This window comes from Crinia signifera, chromosome 3 (genome assembly GCF_055691185.1).
Source record: "Crinia signifera chromosome 3, ASM5569118v1, whole genome shotgun sequence".
Taxonomy (NCBI): Eukaryota; Metazoa; Chordata; class Amphibia; order Anura; family Myobatrachidae; genus Crinia; species Crinia signifera.
In genome coordinates, this window is record NC_139219.1 from 1,734,541 (window position 1) to 1,743,493 (window position 8,953).

At 47.3% G+C, this 8,953-nt stretch overlaps 1 pseudogene; it reads left to right on the forward strand.

The window, feature by feature from the left end:
- Positions 1-7,677: 7,677 nt before the first annotated feature.
- LOC146066061 (U2 spliceosomal RNA) lies at positions 7,678-7,818 on the forward strand (annotated as a pseudogene).
- Positions 7,819-8,953: the final 1,135 nt, after the last annotated feature.

Sequence of the window (8,953 nt, forward strand, 5' to 3'; positions counted from 1 at the left end):
ATATTTCATCTTTTCATCTCTTCATCATTTATGTCCTTATGCGAATTATCGCATGGCAAGACAGTAAATAACATAATGTAAGATATAGCCCAGGTGTGCAGCGAAGAGAAACACTTCCTGCAAAATTAAAACTTAAATCTTCTCTCTTCCCCCTTTTTTAATTAATTTTTTAATTAAATAAAATTTAAAACATTTAAAAATCATTAAAGAAATTTTCCCGTTTTTCCGACATTTAGCTTTTTTATGCAAACAATTTAGTGAAAATCAAATACACATAAATGACATTATACGAGTGGAACATTGTTATTAAATGCTTTTGCCTTTTTTCCTTCATTTTCTGTATGCTCCAGAGTAGTGTTTGATCCTTAATTGGGTGTTTTTTTTTTTTTACAAATAAAATTAGGCAGGGGTTAAATCTGCCGACAGAGTGGATAGAGTGATTTCCCCAAACCTATGAGACAGAAGTAACAACCAATCCAGAATTGACATGATGACACACCCTTACCTGCACTCATGAATATGCAGGAGGGGTGGGTATTTAAGGGGCTTCCGGGCTGCTACCTGGTTGGTCCTGATGAAGCTGGTCCAGGCGACACGCGCGTCGACTAGACACTCTCTGAGTGTGTAAATCCCCAATATCCCTTCCCCACTGAAATGTATTTTGTATATGTTTAGAGGGCGCACGGTATCCGCTACCCAGAGGCATTGAGAGGCAATTAGCCAGAGACGTGGGGTCAGACCCTGACCACGTACTCATAGAAGCAGGGTGTATGGAGCACGGAGGTGTAGACACCGAGTGTAATCAGCCCTGACTGCAGTGTGCAGCAACGCGACACACGGATCTGAAAGGGTTTAAGAATCGAAGTGTCACTCTCACTGACCTCGATTCCCCCTCAGACGCCGGCGTGTGCGCACACTGACCAGCAGCGAGTGGTCTCATACTGTCAGTTTTGGCAAAACTGAAAGACGCGAGAATTACCGTTAAAACAATGAACGGTACTTATGTATTATCTGGGCTCCCATGTTAAATGCACCCCATTTTTTCATACCCCTACTATCCAACTACGCACGGAGTTGATTTTATATAGTGTGGCGAGCGCAGCGAGCCACCGTGCCCGAAGCGTGGCGAGCGCAGCGAGCCCCGCAAGTGGACGTGGTCTCCTAAGAAAAACGGGAGCCCAGATATTACATAAGTACCCAATGAACTCATGCAGTGGCACACAGACGGTCACTGCATGAAGAGCAAATGTTCTCTGATTAAAAAACTAGTTTGAGCGGTTAACCTCTGAAATTTCAAATCCATGTGTGGCAATAATAAAAACATTATGTGGCATGAACTATAAATCAAATCTTTTATCAGTACTTTTCTGGTGCTTGATACTTATCTATTTTTTGATAGACTGTAACCCTACAATGTTGAAACAATATCATTAAAGATTATGTGGTAACAAGCATTCATTTTATTTGTGTGGTAACAGTGGATACGCCCTAATTAGGGATACTTGAGGAGTAGATATTTAACTCCCTTGTATTTGCACAAACTCTCCAGACAAAGTCTGCCTAGTATACCAGAGTACTGGGACTAGGGACAAACAGTATAAATCCAGACTTTAATAAAGGAGAATAACTACACCACTGTTCCCTCTACACTTCTCCCGCTCTAATGTCTCTAAGAGAGTGGTTGAAAATATAGAACTGATAATATAAGAAAGAATGTCACACATCCAATTTTTGATGTAATTTCTTTATAAAAGCAGAGATGTATGGTTTATTACAGTAATTGTCGGTGATTCAAATAGCGTGTGATTTACACATAATACCACTCGCTGTTATTTCTACTGCCTCACGAGAGCACTTACCCTGAATAGAATGGTCTCACACAGTGGGTATTAAGTGACTCACTGCTAGAGGATTTGTATAAACTATATATCATAACAGTGACACTATACAACCCTCTGCAGGCGAGCGGATACATAATATAAGACGCCTTAACCGATCTATACAGGGGAAGGCATATTGGGGTTCACCATAAGAGGATTCTATCCCCTTTTTTTTAAAAAGTTTCCTACTTTTTTCACGTACCTCCTATGGTCAATGTTTTTATATGTCGCAGTTCTTTTAAAATGAGATACTATTAAAAGTTACATTTTATAATTGTTTTTCTTCAATATTCCTAGTGCGCCACAAAAAATGACAGTCTTTTCTCTTTTTTGTATATGTATGCCTAATCTCCTGTCTTAGTGGCAGCACACCCCGGGTGAATAGCAACGTTGCTAATATCAGTGATATAGGGGTCTACATCAGATTTTTCCTGTGCGACTAGTTACCAAATCCCTTTTTTCATACTAGATAACACTTCGCAATGCCCATGACATACTAGATAACACTTTGCAATGCCCATGACATACTATATAACACACCGCAATGCCCATGACATACTAGATAACACATCGTAATGCCCATGACATACTATATAACACACCGTAATGCCCATTACATATTATATAACACTCCGCAATGCCCATGACATACTAGATAACACTCCGCAATGCCCATGACATACTATATAACACTCCGCAATGCCCATGACATACTAGATAACACTCCGCAATGCCCATGACATACTATATAACACACCATAATGCCCTTTACACATTTGACAAATAAGTGCAACTTACCTAGATGCTCAATGCCAGGGGCTTCATGCTCAATGCCAAGGGGCTTCATGCTCAATGCCAAGGGGGACTGAATTTGCTCATTGCCCAGGGGTGCAGAACTGTGCAGCGGCCCGCTCCCGGCCGCTGTGCAGCAAGGTGGGAGGATGGGTGCAGCAGGGTGGTAGGGTCGGTGGGTGGGTGCAGCAGGCTGGGAGGGTTGGTTGGTGCCGCAGGGTGAGTGGGTGCAGCAGGGTGGGATGGTTGGTGGGTGCAGCAGGGTGGGTGGGTTTGTGCAGCAGGGTGGGTGGGTGCGCGGGTGATGCAGGGTGGTGCAGCAGGGTGGGAGGGTGCACCTTACCTCACCCCTCCTGTGCTGTGCTGCGCTGCGTCTACCCCTGCCTCCCCCCTGCTGTGCTGTGCTGCGCTGCGTCGCGTCAACCCCTCCCTCCCCTCCTCCTGGCTCCCCGCTGTGTCCGGGAGAGAGACACTGCTGCTATGTAAAATTTATATCTCCCGCTGGACCGCTAGCCAATAGGCGCTCGCGGTCCAGCAGCCACCAGTTGATTGGCTTCTGGACCGCAAGCGCCCATTGGCTAGCGGTCCAGCGTGCGGGAGACGTGTTGTGATAGCAGCAGCAGCACGTCTCTCGCGGGGGAGCGGGCAGGGCAACGGCGGAGGCGGGCGAGCGAGCTGGCGGTGCTGGCACAGCTCCGGCGCCAGGCTAGCATCCTGCGCCCGGAGCGTGTGCTCCGCCGGCTCCGGGCTCGCTACGCCTCTGAGCCTGACTACCGTAGTGTGACTTGGACCCAGGAACCTTCCCAGCCTCTATCTTCTGGAGCCTAGCAGGGGGCATCCGGAGGCACTCCGCACCTTTCCACCTGTGGCTCCAACATCAGGCTTGGGTAAGAGGCACCCCTGGTTCACCAACTCATTGACTTTACATTGTCATTTTTATACGTCATCCATATGTTTTTTATTGTCCGTTTGTCTTTTATTGTGATTTTAATAAACCTATTTGTGACATTGGAGAGCGCATGTGGTACCTACAACCGTTCTTTTCTACCACTACTAAATCTCTAATCCAATCACTCATTATATCCCGCATTGATTACTGCAATAGTCTCCTAACTGGTCTTCCCAAGAACAGACTCTCACCACTGCAATCTATATTAAATGCTGCTGCTAGGCTGATCTTCCTGGCTAGACGCTCATCGTCTGCTGATCTGCTCTGCCAGTCCCTCCATTGGTTGCCTGTATATTACCGTATTCAATATAAAACACTTCTACTCGCATATAAAGCTATTAACCATACTGCACCAGCATATAGCTCTGCACTTATCACACAATATCTCCCATCTCGACCACTCCGCTCTGCACAAGATCTGCGTCTCTCTTCTGCACGGATCACTAGCTCCCATTCACTATTACAGGACTGTCATCGGGCTGCTCCCATCCTATGGAATGCCCTTCCATGCACAATAAGACTCTCCACTAGCCTCCAAACTTTCCCTGAAAACTCACCTCTTCAGGCAAGCCTATCATATTTCTATACCGCACACATAACCCTCTTAGGCACTTATGTATTATATAGCTTCCCTTCTGGACTTGTAACTTGGTGGGACTGCTATGCTATTACTGGTGCCTGTCCTTATGTTTCCCTCCTATATCCCTATAGATTGTAAGCTTGCAGCAGGGCCCTCCTACCTCCAAGTCTGTCTGTTGTTACCCAGTTTGTTTTATCACTGTCTACTATTGTAAAGTGCAATGGTATCTGCTGCGCTATATGAGAAGATATAAACAAATACATTTCACTGGGTATCTTAATAACAGTAACAATGAGAGGTGAAGTACCAAGGTTAGCCACAGGAGGGCAGCAGAGAATAGGCAAGTGGTACAGTTACCAGTAAAGGCCACAGGAGGGCAGCAGAGAATAGGCAATCTTCAGTGGTGTAGTTACCAGTAAAGGCCACAAGAGTGCAGCAGACATCAGGAGGATCTGGAGCACAATAAAGTACCATGCACCAGGCAGCATATTACGAGTAGCCTCTCGGGTGGTGGGGACACACATACTGCGGGGCCTGCCTATTGTAGTGTGGCACATACAGAGCTGAGACTCACGTGTCCGCATTCTTCAGTATCCTGGCCATGCCTACATCTTGTGTTTATTTAATATTTATCTTTACAGGCAGATTACAGGTGTAGGTGAGCTCTTAATGTACAGGCATGCTGGCACTTGTTGTTCCATGGATGGCTTCATGCTGGGACAGGTTTTCTGGGGTTTGTAGGCAACCTGAAATAAAATAAAAACTATTTGGTACTTGTGTACTAGCACGGCGCCCACGATAATTAGTAGCCCAATTTTTGATTGCACGCATCGCATGCCATACACCCGATGGCATGCGATGCAATGCGATGCGATTTTGCCCTATATACGATGTAAAATTGTATAAGCACCCTAATGGGTGCTTGCAATGTTAAATGCACCCCCACGTGAACCCGAAGCGTGGCGAGCGCAGCGGTACGCGTCCTACGACCTTTTCATACCCCCACTATCCACGTCAGCATGGAGTTGATTTTATATAGTGTGGCGAGCGCAGCGAGCCACCGAGCCTGAAGCGTGGTGAGTGGACGCCTAAACCTGTGAAGTTATGCGCATCCCCTCGCGGGGCTCGCTGCGCTCGCCACACTTTATAAAATCAACTCCACGCCGACGTGGATAGTGGGGGTATGAAAAGGTCGTAGCACGCGTACCGCCGCCCAGCGCGGGCTCGCTGTGCTCGCCACGCTTCGGGTTCACATTTATAGTGGCGTGGGGGTGCATTTAACATTGTAAGCACCCATTAGGGTGCTTATACAATTTTTAATCGCATCCCATCGCATTGTATGGCATTGTATGCCATATACAATGTCATACAATTTAAAAATTGTATGACATTGTACAACATTGCGCGATATCGCATCGCATACCATCGTATGCCTTATGGTATGCGATGCGATAGGCGCCGTGATAATACACAAGTACCAACTATTTTTATTATTATTAACCCTTCATCCATTTTGCAAAAAATATGCAAAACCGCATTTTATTTTTGTACCCCTGTCTTCCAGAGGACTTCCAGCCCTGTGATGGTTACCATTATGGCAGGGGGTCCACACGCTGTGCCCTCCTGATATGATATAAGACCCACTGCATATTCACCCAATAGTATAACTGATACCAGCCCAGCCTCTGCAGAGTCCAGGGTCGGTACTGGCACCAACAAGAAGACATACAGTGATAGATGATTGGGGGGGGGGGGGTGTTTAGATCAGATGGGAAAGGGGAGGGGCTTCTAATAACTACTAATAATAATCTGTGACTGATTAAAATGTTTTTGGGATATTGTGTAATTCCATGGTTTTTCTTTTTTAAGTAACTGTCCATTTAAAACCTCGCTGATGCTGTAATTTCGCTGATGCCTGGATCTTGCTGATGCCTGGATCTCGCTGATGCAGAACTTCACTGATGCTGGAGCCTCACTTTTTCCTGGATCTCGCTGATGCAAGACCCTTCTGGATGCCGGACCCTCGCTGATGCCTGGATCTTGCTGATGCGGAACTTCGCTGATGCTGGGACCTTGCTGATGCTTGGATCTTGCTGTAGCCAGAACGTAGCTGAAACCTGGATCTTGCTGATGCGGAACTTCGCTGATGCTGGGACCTTGCTGATGCTTGGATCTTGCTGATGCCAGACCCTCACTGATGCAGGACCCTCCCTAATGCCGGACCCTGTAAAATTAAAAATTGTTTTTAAAAATAATAATAATAATAATAATAATAATGTCATTTTTCAGCAATTATGACATTTTAATATGCATGTGCTTTAAGTGGTGTACTACAGTACACTTGGCATATATTTTGCTGAGCATGCGCATTACAATGTAATGGGGGAAATTTACTAAGAATACGAATACAACTCAGTCGTATTCATATTCATGGAATCAATACTCGGGGACAGTGGCGCATAGCTAATGTAGTACCAACATGGAAGAAATGTAGCAAAACGAACCCTGAAATTATAGACCGGTCAGCCTTACATCCATTGTGGGGAAAATATTAGAAGGAATAATAAGAGATAGTATCCAACATTTCTTAGAACAAGAGAAAGTGATAAGTAAGGCTCAGCATGGGTTCATCAAAAATAGAACATGTCAGACTAATTTAATCAGCTTCTGTGACCGGACGCCTGCCCTTAAGCTCTGGCTACGCCCTTCGGGTCTCAGATGGTGGTTCCTGGTCTCATGGGATCTGGCCAATAGGGGATTCCCTGTTACCATCAGTAACCGCCTGTTACTGACTCCGCACACTACACAGTGGGCGGGGATAGCGCTGCCACCACCAGACTCCTCCTACGTGGCGTCTGGAACCACGGATAGTGGCTCAAGCCCAAACGCTGGCACCTCAGTACTACCTGGCGTCAATTGGTCCCCCACTGGTCACGGACCAGACCTCTGCTTCGGTAGCAGGCAGAGCGGAACTCGGAGATGCTGGATGCTATGCCCAGAAGCCGGAGAGCGGAACTACTACAATAGTTCTGTTGGTCGCAAGATGAAGCAGTCATCTTGGGCAAAAGATGGTTTATTTGATCAAAGTAGAAGCTCTGAAAAGAGCCCTCTCCTAGATCTATCTAGGAGGTACAGCATACAGATGTTACAGCATTCAGATCAGGCAGATTGTACCAATACTTGGGCTCACAGGCCCTGTTTAAATAGACAGAAAACACACTGACATTGTCAGATCCTCCCCCTATACCTTTAGGATTTGCATATCAATCTGACATGTTACTTCCAGTGCATAACGAACCAAGATTACATACTACAAAGGATGAGTCCAATTTCCTTAGAATATATATCTTCCAGGAACGGTGGAGTTCATTTGATTTATCTCCTGGACATGATTACATAAAGAAACACAAATGTCTGCATTACCAACACCTGGCACACAGGATGGCCTGGGTTCAGTGACCCATCACATACAGTACATCGCTTCTCGGCCTTTTGGCTAAGATCAAGTGTAGTATCTGTTCTTATCAGTTGAGTCTGGACCGCCCCCTGGCAGAGAATAGAGAAAAGCAGTACCGCAGTATCTTGTTACTGAGCATGATGTGATTAATCCACCTCATGTCCTGGGCGAGTGCTAGGAATGGCTGAGTATCGATGCCCTGCTAGGGAGGGAATACCATTCTTTACCTGGTAGGGAGGGGAGAAGCATCGGGCTTTGAGATGGGGCTCTTGTTCAGGGGTCTTTGCCTCTGTGGGAGAGTCACTCGAAAAGCTCGGTCTAGTATCCACTCCCAGGAAGAAGGGAAAAGCTGGGACCGAGTAGATTGCTCTCTGGTCCGGGGGTAACATGTCGCCCCCGGCCAGGGAGACAGCGAAAAGCCCAGCCCAGTACTCAATCCCTGGGAGAGGTGAAACGTCGGGACTGAGTAGGTGGTTTCTTCTTCCTCAGTTGGTCTATTTGGGCCTCTGCGGGGGAGACTCACCGAAAAAGCCCGGTGGAGTATCCATTCCCATGCCGGGGGTCGGAAAGGGCCCACTGGTTGAGCGGAGAAACACTTGGTCGGACGCTGACTGGCTGGCTGCCTGGAGTCCGAGGCTGCACTGTGCCCCCGGGGAAACTCGGGGGTGCTGAACCTGCACGGGTGATCCCCCAAATCACCTGGCACAAGTAAGCACTTGCACTGCGCACTTCCCCCTCTAGGATAGGCTGCACGTCCTTACCTCGTCCTTTTGGATGGGGTAGGACAATTTTTCACACCCCCACCCCGGCCTTCTGGCTGGGGTCCTCTTTATTATTTATTTCTCTTCTTCACGTTTGTGCACTTTTTCACGTTTTCTGTTTTCTGTAGTGTGTCACGTTTTTTTGGGTTGTGTGGTCGTCCCTTACGGGCCTTCCATTTCCCCAATGTGCCAAAGCTCTCGCCTTTTGGGGAGAGCTGCGGTCCCCCCGAGGACGACACCGAGCCGCAAGGCGGAGGGAAGTCCACTGCGGGTCTCTCCAAACCATGGGGTGCGGAGGACCCACCGTCCTAACCCTTTCGGGGGTTGAGGAATGAGGGTCTCTCTAAGCTTTGGCGAAGAGGACCCACCGTTCCCTATTTTCCCCTCTTCGGCCTTATGGTTGAGAGGGGTTAGGGGAAAAACGGGGCCCGTCTCCTTCGGGAGATAAGCCCACTCGAACGCACGGCCCCCTTTGCACGTGTTTAGGCACAGCACTGGTGGTAGGGAGCACACCTCAGGCTCCTGAGTTTTTTC